The 1,028-nt window shown below is 48.9% G+C and overlaps 1 protein-coding gene across 5 annotated transcripts in view; it reads left to right on the plus strand.

Moving 5' to 3' along the window:
• The window catches only part of LOC106873081 (uncharacterized), a 52,707-nt gene that overhangs the window by 29,478 nt on the left and 22,201 nt on the right, over positions 1 to 1,028 (plus strand). The gene's annotated exons all lie outside the window — the stretch shown is intronic.

Consider the following 1,028-nt stretch of genomic DNA (forward strand, 5'->3'; position numbering starts at 1 on the left):
AGTTTGATGCTCTTCCTAACGCCAACCACTCCAAGAGTGGCACTGGCACGTAAAAGAACCCACTACACTCTTGGAGTGGTTGGCGTTAGGAAGAGCATCCAGCTGTAGAAACCTAGCCAGATCAGATTGGAGCCTGGTGCAGCCATCTGGCTCGCCAGTCCTCAGTCAAACTGTCTAACCCATGCCAACCACTCCAAGTGTGTAGTGGGTGCTTTTACATACCACTGGTATGAGGGCCAGTCAGGGGGTACTGGCGACAGCCATGCTCAAATGGTGTTTTTTATGTGCCACCTGCACAGGAGCCAGTCCAGCGGCACTGGCAACGACCTCGCTCGAATGTTGTTTTTCATGTGCCACTGGCACAAGTGCCAGTAAGGCGATACTGGTAATGATCACGCTCGAATGGTGCTTTTTACATGCCATTGGCACAGGAGCCAGTCAGCGGCCCCAGCAATGATCACGCTCAGATGGTGCTTTTAGCGCTCCACTGGCACAGGTGCCAGTCAGGTGGTGCTGTCATCAGCCATGTCAGTGATTTTGATTTTGATTGTGATTTCACTAGCCTCAAAAGGTCTTCACAAGCAACGCATATGTGGGCTGGTTACACCGCTGGCATAGGCCATGGGTTATGGTCTCACTTGGCTTGCCAGGTCTTCTCAAGCACAGCATATTTCCAAAGGTCACGGTCACAAGTCATTGCCTCGGTGAGGCCCAACATTCAAAGGTTGTGCTTCACCACGTCATCCCAGGTTTTCCTGGGTCTACCTCTTCCACAGATTCCCTCAACTGCTAGGGTGTGACACATTTTCACACAGCTGTCCTCATCCATTTGCACAGTCGTCTCTCTTGCACACCAGATCTGATGCTTCTTAGGTCCAACTTTTCTCTCAAAGCACTTACACTCTGTTATGTATGCATACTGACATTACACATCCAGTGGAGCATACTGGCTTCATTCCTTGCAAGCTTATGCATGTCCTCAGTAGTCAGCAGTCATATATATATATATATATATATATATATATATA

This window comes from Octopus bimaculoides, chromosome 12, assembly GCF_001194135.2.
Source record: "Octopus bimaculoides isolate UCB-OBI-ISO-001 chromosome 12, ASM119413v2, whole genome shotgun sequence".
Classification (NCBI taxonomy): Eukaryota; Metazoa; Mollusca; class Cephalopoda; order Octopoda; family Octopodidae; genus Octopus; species Octopus bimaculoides.